Here is a 15983-nt window from a genome sequence, read left to right on the forward strand (position 1 = left end):
ACATAGCATCGCTCGGACAGACAGACAGATAATAATTGTCTGGAAAAAAATTACACTTTTCACTGAAGGAGAGACTTGAACCAAGTGAAAGGGTACAGTACCGCCCGACATTGAAAATAGGTACAACATACTTCATTATTTTTGTCAGAACAACACATTTTTTTTGTAAAGTAACTCAATTTCAATTAATACAGCGAAGCCGGATACCAGTGTGGGAAAGAATGACAATTTATTTATTTAAGTGATCACATGTGCACTCTCACAAAATAAATCCCTACATCCAGTTTGGTGAGATCTGTGAAATGAATGAATGTATGGTCATCTGCTAACCACAGATAGTGAATGTGAATATGTGATCATCTTTGAGACGATCCTTTGGCCACCTTTGGTGGGACCAAAGAGATGAAATTTACCTGAGCTTTGAGCACCTGAAATGTGGCTGACCAATACGGTAGCAAGGTGCTCCCCCACTTCAGCAGAGGTGCGAGAGGACCTGAAGAACGGCCATGTTTCGGCACTCTGCTGCTGGATCTTGTGCTGTTAAGACCTGTCTTGGGTATGCTCCGTAAAGACAAAAGAGTGGAGACATGGTATGCATGTGGAATATTTAAGAGTAGTTTGAAATAATAATTTCTCTATTTCAGGAACTTTTGTGGGGAGAATTAAATGTCAGGCAGGTAATATTAATGGGATCGTAGTAATCTTCGGAAGTGACCAATGGTCACAATGAAACCACGTGTAGCAATAAGTTGAATACTTCCGTGTGCTTAAGTTAAGCTGAATTACTAGCGTGTGTACAATAAGTTGAAATACTTAAGAAATAGCGTGTGTACCATAAGTTGAAATATTTAAGAAATGGCGTGTGCAGGACTTGAAATTAGAGACGAGTACTTCCACGTGGTGAGTACTGTGTGAGTCTCAATCTGTGTATGAGACAAAGGATAAAGAGCAGTACTCGTCCATGGTATCAGTTGAGGACTCGCGTGTGTAGTCACCATGGAGAATAGTGATTCTGGCATGAACGTAGCAGTGCGGCAGGAAGTATCTGTTGACCATGGGTTAATGAGCGAGAACGGCAAACACTCGGAAGGGGCTGAATTGTTCAGCGGACCGCGGCTAGGTGATCCTTTATGCGGCGGGCTTTGTCCACAAACGGGGGCTTTTCCCGACGACGCGGGCGAGCCGGGACTAGGTCAGGTATGCAGTGAAAGTGAAGCTACCCTTGGCGAAGCTACGGTTTCTCAGGCAAACGAGGTGAGCGCACCAAAAGTAGCAAATGACAATGTGCTACTGCAGTTTTTACAGAGGATGGATAGAGATAATAAGGAGAGAGGTAGGGAGGATAAGGTAAGATTGGAAGCGATGGATAGGGAGACTAAGGAAAAATTGGAGGCAAATAAGGAAAGATTGGAAGCGATGGATAGAGATAATAAGGAGAGAGATAGGGAGACTAAGGAAAGATTGGAAGTAAATAAGGAAAGATTGGAGGCAATGGATAAGGGAAATAAAGAGGCAATGAGGAAGCTACACACAGTTATCGATGAGCATCTGTCCGCAGTTAATAATCGGTTAGATGAGGGGGAGAAGAATCTGGATGCGTTGAAGCAAGTATGTGATGCCGTGAAAGAAAAAGCCAATAATTTGGAGGTACGAATAAGTGCAATAGAGAGCGATATTACAGAACGTAGGGACGTGTTGCCGGATGAGCAAATCAAAGAGATAGTGGAGGACTTACTTGCAGATAAACAAGTTGCATTAGACAGCGTGGAAGCTCAAGTCACCCAGCAGGAAGTGGCGCTAAATAAACACAGGGATGAAGTTGCGGAAGTAGTGGTCAGAATGAATACGATTAGCGCAGATGTAGAAAAGATCAGTATGAGAGGCGAAACAGGCTCTGACAGTACGCAGTGAGAGGTTTATGCCGACCAGGAGGAGATACAGTCACTATTACAGTTTAAAGAGGCACAATTAGAAATAAATAGGAAACATAGGGAAGAACTAGCACAGTTGCAATTAGCGTGCAGAAGCGAAGGTGAAACACCACCAGGTAGACTGCAGAGGGAGAGTGAGATAAATTCAAAAAACGAAAATAGGCAGAAAGAGGAAGACGAACTGAGAGAGTTAGAAGAACGGTTGTGTCGGATAAAACAGGTGGTAAGCCCAACTGGGTATAGTCCAAGGTCGGAAAACATAAATGCGGAAGAACAATGTAGGAGGCACTTCGTGTCGGTACAAACGTACACTTGTTTTCCGGATCCTGACAATTACCAACATCCATGCCTGTGGCTGTCTCAATTTCAAGATTCATTACCTTCATCGTGGGGACCGCTCCTCAAAATGAAGTTTGTGTCTAACCATTTGAGGGACGAGGCTAGAGCGAAAATGCAGGAAGTTATTAAAGACTGTAGTAGCTACAAGATATTTTGTGACAAGTTTTTAAATGAATTCTGGTCGAAAAGTAAGCAGTACCAGGTTAAGCAAAGCATATTGATGATGCCAAATTGTAACGTAGGTGGTATAAAAGATCCAGTGTCGTGCTATCAGGAAATGCTGAGACGAAAGAGGCATTTGGATGTGCCATACGAAACTGGGGAGCTCATTAGGATATTTATAACGAAGTTGCCAGTGAGATTGCGCACAGATATAGTGATAGAAGGCAGAGGTTTAGACGATTCCGCGTCATTTCAGCACTTGTTACAGGAACTGGGTAATGAGAGCAACATTGTGAACGGCGACACGACTCATAGGTCAGACAGAGTCGAGGATAGGAACGGCAGAAACTATCAGAATGACAAGAGAGCAGGGAATCAGAGGAATGACGGAAATGGAAGATGGCGAGGAAATAGGGGGCAGAATTCATGGGGATATCGACCGGCAAACCGGGAAAATAGAAGATGGGACAGAGATGGAAGAAGAAGGGAAAATGAAAATGATGGGCGAAGAGAGGATAGGCAGTCATTGGGTTCACGACAGGACAATCACTGTCACAATGACGGAGGGACAAGAAGGTGACTACATGATAGACGGGTACAAACCAGGACTATTAATGATGTAAATATTAGGTATATCGATTACGGAAAACTAAGGGAGAATCTGTTAGAGGAGGTAGGAGATGTGGGGAGCGAAGTCCACCCAATAATTAGCGTAGAAAGAAATAATATAATCGTACCTTGTGTCATCGACACAGGCAGTGTAATGAGTGTTTTGAGGGAAGATGTGTTTAAGTGTTGTAGTCTTACAAAACCATGGCCAACGTTGCCATTGCAAAGGACAACAGTGAGAGGGGCAGTTACAGGAAAGGGAATTGAGGTGAAGTTACAAGCGCAGGTATACTTTGTGTGCCAGGCGAAGAGGTTTAGTACAGTGTTCATGATTGTGTCGTCTCATATTAGGCGTTAATTTTTTGAACCAATATAAAGCAGTCGTTAACATGAGACATGGTTCGATGGAGTTGAAACGAGATTCGGAGGAAATTACATTAAGATTCGACGATTGCTTATATACTAAAGATAACGCACACTTAGCATTATGTCTGGCGGTAAAGTCCGGTAGACAGGCACAGAATACGGGGTTCGAACAAGAGAAGAAGGAAATTCATAGATGTTTGGAGGGAGAGATCAGGGAGAAAATCTGGCATTTACGAGGGACCACGGTCTACGGGGAATTGCAGAAAATTTTATACGAGAATAGAAAGGTATTTAAACATGCTGCGGGTACAATAAGAAATTTTGTGTATAGATTCAGGGTCAAGCCTCATAAACCGTTTAGGGCCCAAGTGTACCCTATACCTGTTGTGTACAAAGAAAGAGTGGGAGCTGAGATAGAAAGCATGCTACAACAAGGGATTATCGAACCAGCATCCAGTCCGTACAACAGCCCTTTAGTTTGTGTTGGAAAAAAAAGGATGGGTCAATTAAATTAGTTTTGGACGCAAGAAGGATTAATAAGATAATAGAGCCAGAGACAGATCGGCCGCTGACACTTGACGAATTGCTACAAAAGTTCCACGGGATCAGAGTTCTCAGCTCAGTTGATTTGAGAATGAGTTTCTGGCAGGTGGAGTTAGATAGGGGGTGTAGAAAATACACTGCTTTCATGTGCTAGGGGAAATCGTATCAATTCCGGAAACTACCATTTGGGTTAAATGTATCATCCGCGGCATTTATCAGAGCGCTAAATACTGTCTCCTAATGAAATAAAAGATAAGGTAACACAGTACGTGGAATATGTCCTGATAGCCGAAAGAAACTGGGAAGGCCACAATAGAACGTTAAGCATATTGCTCGGTACACTGGAGAGACATGGGGTTACCGTGAATTTGGGAAAGTCTATATGTGGACGAAAAGAAATCGAGTTTCTAGGTCACATTGTGGCACCAGAGGGATTAAGATCAAATCCAGACAAACTCGAAGCAATCAGAGATTTTCCGGTGCCAAGATCAAAACGTCAGCTACGGGATTATTTAGGATTAATCAATTTTTACAGGAGGTTCATTAAGATTGGGGGTGCAGTGACGCCCAGACTATGTCAGCTGACTGGAAAGAAAACAGTATGGAATTGGGACCCTGTCGCGCAGGAAGAATATGAGGCGTTAAAGAAGGCACTGCTATCGGCACCTCTTCTCGGGCATCCAGACCCAGGAAAAGAGTTTTGTATGGCCACGGACAGTTCCCGTAGGGGGCTTGGGATAACATTGTTCCAAGAGCAAGAGCAAGGAGGAGAAGTAATACAACAACCTATTGCATTTGCGAGCCGAGTGCTTAGCAAAGCTGAGAGAAATTACACGGTAACTGAGCTTGAAGCTTTGGCAATAGTATGGGGTTTTAGTAAGTTTAGATACTATTTGTATGGGAGGCATACTAAAATCTATACTGACCGCAAGTCACTACAGTTTCTGATGTCGGCCAAACTTAACCATAGACGGCTCGCTAGGTGGGCACTCGATTTACAGGATTTTCATTTTTCGGTCGTGTATATTCCTGGGCCACAGAATATAGTGGCAGATGCGTTGTCAAGGAACCCAGTAGGTCATGGTCAATGCTTTGATGAGGAGGTAAACGAGAACAGATATGATATATTGTACATGCAGGGCGTGCCGTTCGAGAAATACATAGGGGCGGTACTCACAAATATCGCGAAAGAGCAGGATAAAGACGCGTCATGGAGAATGGTGAAGGACAGAGTTAGAGCGAACTTAGATGCCAATATAGCGCGCTTTTATACAATTCAGAACGGGGTCCTCATCTACCGTAGAAATCCGAACAAACAGGACTGGGTGTTGTGTATACCAAATGAAATAGTCAACAAGTTGATCTGGTACACGCACCTAATTTACGGGCATTACGGGGCAAGGAAATGCTGTAAGAAGTTAAAGGAATCAGTTTATTTCATTAGTATGGAGAGGAGGATCAAGAACGTGCTTGGTAGTTGCAAATTGTGCCAGAAGGCAAAATCGTTAACTATCTCATGCAAAGCAGCGCTTTTTCCGATAGTGCCAGGTAGATTGAGGGAATTCGGAGCAACAGATTTGTTTGGCCCGCTACCTAAGTCAGTGCAGGGATATAGATATGTTTTTGTAACAGTGGAATTGGTGTCAAAGTATGTGACTTTTACCGCATTGAAACGTGCGACGGGAAGGACAGTGGCAGCAGCGATCGTTAAAAACTTTTTGCGAGAAGTAGGAACTGTAGAAAAGTTCATAGCTGAAAATGGACCACAATATAGATCCAGACAATAGCTAGCCACACTGAAGAGAAGAAGGATAAAACCGGTGTTCGTATCCCGATACCATGATGCAAGTAACCCCAGTAAAAGAGTGGTAAAAGAACTGGGAAAGTTGTGTAAGATCTATTGCCATAGGCAACATAGAAGTTGGAGTATTTTTCTCAAAGATTTTCAGGACATCCTCAATGAGCTACCACATGGAGCAACTGGTTTATCACCAATTACGGTACTAAAGAATGAACCACCACGAGATCGAGTCAGGGAGCTGGTAGATTTTCCGCGATCAGGAAAGCAGAGGCACACAGAAATTGTCAAGGTTGCGATAGAGCGTATTAAGAAAGCAACTAAGGATAGGCAGGAGAAGCAGAAAGGAAAGATCCGTAAGATCGAATTGGCAGTAGGAGACAAGGTTCTAATTAAAACTCCTCGATTATCAAGGAAGCACAGATTCCTAACTAGCAAATTCTTTACGGTGTATAGTGGACCATTCAGAGGGAGGCGGATTGTCCATGAAAATGCTGTACTGATTGAGACGATCAAGGGAAAACAATCTCGTGGGCTTCATCGCATTTCTAACATCAAATTATGGAAAAGTTAGGGATAGATCGAAAGTAGGCAATTTATGGTAGATAGTCAGTGTATTTATTTGTGGTGTGTAACGTTGTGCAGGGGCAAATCGAACATAAGAATTTTCAGGCGGCATGTCAGGAAGTATGACGGAATAGACTGGTCGATTGAGTCATGAACAGGAGTCGACAGAGTGGTGTATGTACGTATTTTTTGTCATATGAATAAGGATCAAGCAGAACCGACGTGATGATTAATGAGTGGATAAAGATGGTAGATAGAGAAGCGAAGTGATAAATAGTAGTGGATAAAGGTGATATTTAAGGAGAGAACGACGTGAAGCAGTGTGATTAATAAAGAGAGATTCGACGTGATGAAACAGTGGTAAATAAAGCTGAGTAGAGCTCATAATGTGGAGATGTCTTAGAGGTATGTTACAGAGAGGCCTGTGTATGCTGCAATCGAGATTGACGCGAATGGCGAAGGAAGACCAGGAAATGATGGAGTAATCGACGGACGGAGAATCGAAATACGAATGAAGAGATGAGGACAACTGCACAACGTGAAAGGACATAAAGGGAGTATGAGATCCAGATGGTGAAGGTTGTGGAATACTGACTTAAGATGTAATATAAGTGTAAATCTAATTCTTACCATAACATTTGCTATATGAAAAAAATAATTTTTGTTGTTATTGTTGTTGAAGCCTTGTACCAGTATAACTAATCAAAACGGCACCAAGAATGTGTACAGTTATTTTGTAGGATGAATAATTTGTGTATTTTTTGTTCTTAGATGAAATGTCGCAATTTTAAGTAGATATTTAGCAGGATGAATAATCGGTAAAGTGAATGCAGAGGTAAGCCGATGGAGAGAGGTGCCAGAGTGAAAGGACGAATTCGGAGACTGGAAAGCTATCTCCGAAACAGCTTCATGTGTTATGTGGTTGAGTATAAGGGAGCAAAGGTATGGTATGTTGTCGTGAGTGTGGTGGTGTTAAGGTTAGCTGACTTCTAGACCTATTCTGTTAGTGTATTAATGGGTTGAATGAGAAGGAAAATGTGATGTCTGGTGAGTGAGGGTCGTAGAGTAGTGTGATCAATGCGCACACTCCTGTAAAGGGGATGCTACCGATCCATAACTAAAACATTATTGTGTTTTATTGTTTGACTGGGATGAACCTCGATGGCAGGTCAGGATCTGACATGTGGATGGTACATACATGTCCTAGAAATGTTGTTATATATAATAAAATGTAAAATATATAAAGAGATACTAATTTCAGTCTGTCACAAGCACAAAGGTGCATTGTATGTTGTAGATTTAGAGTCATCAGTTTCTAGAATGTTTATGGTGTTAGGATGTTAAAGTAGTTTACTATTTAATAACATGTGGTGGGTAATTGTGAGCTGTGTAGATTATTTCTTATTTTTTTGTTACAACACTTTCAAGGGGTATTAATTTCAGTCTGTCACAAGCACAAAGGTTCATTGTATATTGTAGTTTTAGAATCAACAGTTTCTAATATTTTCACTGTGATAGGATGTTAGAGTAGTCTACTATTTTATATTGTAATTATGAGTTGTATAGATTGTTTCTTATTCCTTTTTTTTACGCTTTCATGTTTTGTATGAGGGACGACAGGTACAATCAATAGCACAAGTGTGGGCTGTATATAGAAAAGAGATAAATGTTGATGGTGTATGTGTAGAAAACTAGGACGTATGATTTTACTTTTTTTTGGAACAAAGATTCTTTTATTACCAATGTATCTAATAGATTATACATGTAATCAATGAGTATTTAAATAATGTAAGAATATCCTTTTGTCTGTAATGTTGCGAGATGTACGGAAGGGTCTGACTGGTTGGCTGTCGTAGCGCTGAGGTGCTAGGCAGAACACGCCCATACCGCTAGCGGGGCCAAGCTCACGTCGGCATTGGAGAGGCGACAGAGCCGTGGCACTCCCCACTCCACTGCCGGTCAGGGTACACTCCACGCGCCCGCTACAGCAGGTCAACGGCCTGGGGCGACACGCACGTACCACTGGCCATTCATAAGTTCCGCCACCCTTACGACTGGGGAAAGTATCCCGCGGAGGCAACAGCAGGTGGTTTCTTCTGCTCAACGGTTCGCGCGGCGGCGCCACGGCAGAATGAATGACGCGCGGCAGACCCCGGCGGGCATTTTTTACCAGCAACTATTAACTAGTACTGGACTGTGGAGCCGTGAAACAAGATGACTGCTCGTATGTCTCCATAAGGTGGAAAGTGAAGGACTGGTGTTTCCACGTTGTGAGTGGTGGAAAAGAGCTTTGCCTGTAGCAGACAGGACGATTGTTTTGTTTTGTCTTGACCACTGAACGGTGGGATCCATAAACTTCTGGCAGTGACTTGTTAAGTGTGCTTTGTGAATTGCATGTGGGACGCTTGGTATACTTAAAGAGGACAGTTGTCGTTTGGTGACTAATTATTGTATGAATGCAAGATATTAAAGTGGGACATTGACATTTGCATTAGTAGTAGGAGACATTTCTTTAATTGGTGCGGGAATAAGTGCTGTTTGTTGGAACTTACGACTTTTAATTACACCATGAACTGAAAGGACGGAACCGTGGGTAACAGTAGTTGTAGGGCCATTTCTGGACGACCAGATTCGTGTGGATGGTACTCTGAGAGTGGCTATGACATTTGTGTTTAATGTGAGATACAGTTTACTGCTCAGTGCGTGTTCAAAATGCCGATTTGAGTGACTTAAAGACTTTCGTCCGGGTAACCATGGGAGAGCTTTGCACCGAAACAGTGTTTCTAGGGAACCTGTCAGCTACTTTTTTGACCCCAAGAAAATCACAGAATGAAATGATTCCGTGTGACTCGCGAGATAGGGAATAATGTATTTGTACTTGCAATTGTGTAAATTTTTTTATATGTTTCGTTCCTGAAGGGACAGCAAGTCTAATTGTATTTCATTAACATTTGTGTTTAGAGTAGTTAGTGTTTTTTTTTGTTTGTTCTGGGTTATCAAGTTCACGTAGCATGTTTATTGGAATATTTGGTACAATGATGCTTTAATTATTAGCCAGTGGCGTAATACTAACGTAGCAGCTCTTGTTGCATTGGTCAGTAAGGTTGTCACAGGGGACAAAAGTTTGCATTGCACAACAAATATCGGAATTAACTGATGCATTTTGATGTCGTGGACAGTAATGATCTTGTTGGTGTGTTGACAGAAGCCACTTATTTTCATTATCACAGTGGTGATATTTCACATTAAAGTGTAACGAAGGCTAGTCGAAATGCAAGTTCTTGTCATCTAAATGTGTAACAACAGAGAAATGAGCAGTAGAGTAAGATACGAGAGCTACTGGTGGATTCTAGCACTTATTGCTAACTATTTATTGCGTGTATTGATCAAAGTTGATGGACTGACTAGCTCAGCAGCAGGTATTTGTACTGGTGGACAAGGATAAGGCTAAACTCACAGTCGACTAGTGGTGGCAATTGCTTAAGTGATGATAGTTAATGAGGTACGTCATGATGTCTTACATGAACTATATTACATAACTTGTATGTAACTTGTGGTATATATCGTTGTTTTTCTTCTCAGTTTAATTTCTCTGTACGTTTGATGTATATTTTAGAGTAATGGTATGGAGTCTGACATTATACATGGAACTAGTGTACGCAATATTTTTCTTTTGTTGGTTTGGATTACTCCTAAAAATAACGGAGATCCCAGTAACTAAGCAAATTTTTGTCTCAACATTATTATTTATTTGTATGATGTAATGTTTTATTTGTCATGTGGATTGTTGTAAATTTGTATGTGTACGTTACTTCGGATTGTGGAGAGTACAATAATGGAACAACTGCGTCAATTATTTGGTAAAGTAACAGCATTTGGTCGTCTATTTGAGGTCACCAGGGGCTAAGATCTCCTCCTGGTTATTTTGATGACTTGCTACGTTTGTTCTAATACAGTTTTCTTAAAAAAATGTTCGGAACTACCCTCGCATTGCAAGGATAGTACCGTGCCATTTTTTTCTGCATGGGTAGCCAGTGGTGAAAGGGTACAGTACCGCCCGACATTGAAAATAGGTACAACATACTTCATTATTTTTGTCAGAACAACACTTTTTTTTGTAAAATAACTGAATTTCAATTAATACAGCGAAGCCAGATACCAATGTGGGAAAGAATGACAATTTATTTATTTAAGTGATCACATGTGCACTCCCACAAAATAAATCCCTACATCCAGTTTGGTGAGATCTGTGAAATGAATGAATGTATGGTCGTCTGCTAACCGCAGATAGTGAATGTGAATATGTGATCATCTTTGAGACAATCCTTTGGCCACCTTTGGTGGAACTGAAGAGATGAAATTTACCTGAGCTTTGAGTGCCTGAAATGTGGCTGACCAATACGGTAGCAAGGTGCTCCCCCACTTCAGCAGAGGTGCGAGAGGACCTGAAGAACGGCCATGTTTCGGCACTCTGCCGCTGGATCTTGTGCTGTTAAGACCTGTCTTGGGTATGCTCCGTAAAGACAAAAGAGTGGAGACATGGTATGCATGTGGAATATTTAAGAGTAGTTTGAAATAATAATTTCTCTATTTCAGGAACTTTTGTGGGGAGAATTAAATGTCAGGCAGGTAATATTAATGGGATCGTAGTAATCTTCGGAAGTGACCAATGGTCACAATGAAACCACGTGTAGCAATAAGTTGAAATACTTCCGTGTGCTTAAGTTAAGCTGAATTACTAGCGTGTGTACAATAAGTTGAAATATTTAAGAAATAGCGTGTGTACCATAAGTTGAAATGTTTAAGAAATGGCGTGTGCAGGACTTGAAATTAGAGACGAGTACTTCCACGTGGTGAGTACTGTGTGGGTCTCAATCTGTGTATGAGACAAAGGATAAAGAGAAGTTCTCGTCCACGGTATCAGTTGAGGACTCTCGTGTGTGATGAATATGTTCTTAATATTACTTTGCGTGATATGATTCCGTGTGACGCTAGATTCAAACTCTGAGAGAGAAGCAAGGTGAGTCGGCCGTCTATCCAGCAACGCCACTTGGCTTGCATTGCACAGGAAGACGTGCATATATCTCCAGAGTTCCTTGTAGGAAAGTAGAATTACAAAGTGGGGCAGTGTCGTGTGAAACTGAGATAAATACTAACTGAAGAGGGAAAGCTGAAAGTGATAGTGTTGTGACTATTTATTGTATCGTATTCCATGTTGTAGTGTGGTGTATGTCATGTAATTTGGGTATGTGTGGTTTGCATGGGAGGGTAGCAAGGTAGTTTCAAAAGATTAGTGGGTTATGCTTGTTCCTTCTGTACCGCTCGATCTGGAGGAAAGTTTCGTGATGATGATTGTGAGAGTCGAAGTGTGAGATATAATGAAAGATCCACCATCCTATCCAGAAAGTGCACTGTAGCGTTAAATAATTACGAGACCATAAGGTAGAGAATCACCAATGTAAAGCCATGCCCACTGGGCGGAATTTCTCATGTGTTATTGTTGTAGGTTACAGAATTTGTGTGTTTAGGTTATAGAATTTATCGGAATAAATAAGATAGTGAAAAGAAAAAGATTGGCGGACTTTTCCTTCGAATTGTATGTTGTCATGATGTCCCGAATTTAAATGTGTGCGCCATTCTTATTCAGTGCGGTGGCCACGTGTTGATAAAAGCCGTTAAATAAAAGACAAAAAGAAAATGTGGTATTGCCAGTGCGTAGTGAACAGTCAGAGTTCTGTAAATTACTGATAGTCAGTTGTGCGTTTCCGTTGCGTATTATTCATACAGGAGGATAATTTGTAACTTAATTGAGAGTACGAGACTTCATATTACTGGATAAATAAAAATGAATCCACTCGCTTGGCAGACCACTCATCTTGCAGGCCTGACTGCTTGATGCCACAGTATGAGCAAGGCATGTGGGTGCCTCTCACATGGACCTGTCGCTCCGCAGCTGCTCACGCTAACCACGAGACCAAAGCGCTCCTGGCCTCACATTGTCCTTGATGCCACATATCTTGCGCATGGACTACTCAGTTGGTATATTTTGCTTATTTTTTCATGGTTCCACACAACTTCTTCCTGTTTTCTTGATTGATCTGTGTTCAGTTTTTCAAGGCCTATCCACTGCGCCAATTTATAACTAAATCTGAGGGGGATTGCGATGGGGAGGTTCCCTTGTAAGATACCCAACGATATTTGCATATGCAAGTAATCAGACATGAACTTAACTATGTAACTCATATCTCTGAGCTAACGTTACGTAGTGTCAGGAATTATGACACCTTTTCAGTTTTGAAAACTGTAGATGACTTAAGGAGCACTTAATAGCCTTTCAAAATTGACAATGCCTCCAACACACGAAGTTACTTAACCGAAAATCGTCAGTCTCGAAGATAGTCCACTTCCCTTTTTCTCAAAAAAAGTGGTTCAAAGGCTCTGAGCACTATGGGACTTTACTTCTAAGGTCATCAGTCCCCTAGAACTTAGAGCTACTTAAAGCTAACTAACCTAAAGACATCACACGCATCCATGCCCGAGGCAGGATTCGAACCTGCGACCGTCGCGGTCGCGCGGTTCCAGACTGAAGCGCCTAGAACCTCTCGGCTACCACAGCCGGCCCTTTTTCTCAGTCTCGTTTAATTAACGATTCGGCTGCTGTTGAATAACAAGATCCTGATAAGATTTAACACGATTAGCATCTAGCATAAACACTCTTGCAACTGATAATTTCTCAACACAGATTTTAAATTTAGATTAATAACGTATGCTCGGTTTTTATTCGTCAATGTAATAATAGATACTCAAGTTGCTCTCACTTATGAGTGTGATTTAATGCTGTAAAGACAACCAGGCCACTACTGATAAATTAATTCATACAAAGATTTTCCTATTTTTTTCTTTCTACAATGAAGTAAAATATCTTTTTTAGTAATAATCAAAGGCCGCTGTAACAACGACGACAACTTCAGCTTGTCACGGCCATCGTTTCAACGAAGCCTTGCCATGTTGCAGCAAGTCCGCCACCGTTCCTCCAGCGTCCTCGAACCCAAATAACAGAAGGAACGCATTATCTCTATCACCAAACTACACATACCACAAATATACTCATTTGATGTTATGACCCGACACGGCTTACCTACTTATCCTTTGATATGAATATTGTACACTTCGTGTATCAAGAATACTTCCCACAAACCATAAATCGTACAGTGTCCCTGAAGGAAAGTAGTTCTAGCCAAGGAACTGCTCTATTCTCTCACGAATATCAGCACAGAACACGTCACAATAGCGCAACACACAATGACGATTGCGATTTTGGAAAAGTGGTGTCTTTTCAGTTTGGAGCTGGCAATGTGATTGGTTTGTTTGTGGCATTTTCATTGATGGACTGCAACATTTCCAAGTGGCTGATCCAGATTCTGATCCTGCCACTAAAGTAGTTCACCGGTGGGTACCTACTGTGAGATCTTTGTGGCAGTCATCGTCACCATTGGCATCATTATTACCATATAACGAAGTTAGTGGTGAGCTTCAGTCTGCATGAGTAAATCGTGATAGTGCTATTGCGAGATCGGCTGCTCCACTGTTTAAACGTCGACGAAAATGGGTTCTGTGATTGATATTTACATATAAGATGCCAAATACTGTCATAAAGTTTGTTCAATTAATAATTTCCTTTTATTTAAGGCTCCAAAGGGAGTGCCAGCAGTAACTTGTGTGCCCCTGCCGGAAGTTCATTTTGTTCTCAACTGATTGAGGTGATTACTGACTGCGCTGAAGTTCTTTTGCAATGGTGCGTCTTGCGGACAGGAGCTGTCACTGGGTTTGAATTTATTTGGCTACATCAGTTGAGAGTAAATTTCCCCGGTGTGGTTCTCTTTGTAGTCACTGGTAATCGGTTTAAACGTGTGCTACTGGGCCGTAGGAGCTCTGCAGTCAGTCGAGTTACAGAAACACTAATATAATAAACCGATTTACGCTCTTGATCTGTAGAAAAGCTGCAACGCTGTTGCCTTCGTTTGAATTGTATACAGTTGTTGTAAGATGTTACCGACAATTTGATAAAATTGTCTTTTTTTCTCGTTTAGAGCACTAAATCCTAACTGTTTCATTACACATGTCTAAATCTGTTGGGAAGACCTGCTGTGACCTTTGGCGAATGTAAATAATTCTTGTACCTACTTATGACCTAAGCTTTCCATGTGTCTTTAATATCCTTCGGTGGCTGTTGGTCTGCTTTTTTGATACTGTAATTAAGTTGTGACCCTTAACTTAACTCTTGTTGTTCGTATTCTGTCAGTTCTGGTTTTGAAGGAAATCAATGCTGGGGCACAGAGGTCCTTTTAAGGGAAAGTATTTTGATGTTTTGTGTCTGATTTACTTGTTGGTGAGTTTACACATATCGACAATAAGGTTTAATATAATAATCAAGGGAGCTGAAGGTTCAATGGTGTGCTCCATGTACAATTTCTATGTGAAATACACTGTGAAATTTTATTTTACTCTGTGGGATCTTGGCTATTACCACTCTTAGATCTCCTTATCCTTAAAATTTCATATTCAGTAAACTTGTGTTACCGTTTTTAAATGTTTGGGAAACACTGTTGGTAATTTTCATGTTCATTACACAAAGCAGCCTTGAGACAAAACTGCATGGAACAAGTGCTGTGTCTACTTGCGAAAACTTTTATGTAGCACTTGAAAAAGCAACACTAGATCAATTAATAAATAATATCTAAATATAGTTTCTGCAGCTCCATTTTATGATTACCTTGAGTGTTTTTATAGAAATGAACCTTGACAATCTATTCTAAATTCATTGATTTTTTGGAAGTTTTCGACTTCAATCAGCAGGTGGATTACCATGATTCTGTACGAAAGATAGATCCTTTCTTGTGATGACGCACAGTTGGATGAATTTGCAAAAAGAAATTAGCTGTTTTCTCTGTCACCAGCAATGTTCGTGTTATATGCCATCTGAATAGCCAATTAGTTAATATGTTCATGAACAGTCTAGAAAACAAAGTATACAGATACAGCCAAGTAATGCAAACAAAAAATTACGAAGTCTTATATTAGAACTGTTATATTAATGAGGTAATATGGCTGTCCAACGAGACACATATAAATATAAAACTGCTGCACGATGAAATAAACAATTGACCCCATAAATTCGTTTCACATTATAAACAGATACTGAATCAGAAAATACACAAAATTTTACATATTTTACCATTTAAAGAATTAACAGCAAACATAATTTAAAAATATACAGTAAATCCAGAACCAGACCACTACCATTTATAGTCAGTTAATCTACAGAAGTGTAAATCACCGACCATATTTAGTCATAAATGTGCCAATCTCGAAGTGACCTGCAGCAGGCAAGCGCAGGTAGTGTGTTTTCCTCAATACAACACAGCCCTCACAATGTTGCGAGGAGAGCTGACCTAACAATATGTGGAAACAGTTAACCCTTGTCTCACGAGGCGTGGTCTCTCAGACCGCACGAGAATTTTCGATTTCACTGTCCAAGGTAATGTGTGGCTGGTTGCTCCTACACTTCACCTACCCTTCTTAAATTGCCAACTCCATAATGCTTTACTGTCCGTTGCGCTGTAGCCTTCTTTATTTTTTGCTGACACGTGTGGTTGACGCAGGGTAGG

Source organism: Schistocerca americana, chromosome 2 (genome assembly GCF_021461395.2).
Source record: "Schistocerca americana isolate TAMUIC-IGC-003095 chromosome 2, iqSchAmer2.1, whole genome shotgun sequence".
In the NCBI taxonomy this organism is placed as follows: Eukaryota; Metazoa; Arthropoda; class Insecta; order Orthoptera; family Acrididae; genus Schistocerca; species Schistocerca americana.